Source organism: Propithecus coquereli, unplaced genomic scaffold (genome assembly GCF_000956105.1).
Source record: "Propithecus coquereli isolate 6110/MARCELLA unplaced genomic scaffold, Pcoq_1.0 Scaffold5, whole genome shotgun sequence".
Taxonomy (NCBI): Eukaryota; Metazoa; Chordata; class Mammalia; order Primates; family Indriidae; genus Propithecus; species Propithecus coquereli.
Genome location: NW_012150840.1, coordinates 24,224 through 24,447, shown reverse-complemented (window position 1 = coordinate 24,447; position 224 = coordinate 24,224).

Genomic DNA, 224 nt, shown 5'->3' with positions numbered 1-224 from the left:
TACATTACCCACTGACATCCGCTAAAATAAGAAAGTGCTCTAACACATTCCCACTTCTCCTCCCACTCCCCCCCCCACCAAAACAACAATGTATAGTCAAGATTACAAAGACCTGAGCCTGAAACCACGTATGATTAGGAGGAGAAATACTTATGAAAGGACCTGGGAGCTATAATCAAATATTTCTAAGGAATTAGACAGCTTCCATATAGCATTTGTTGAGC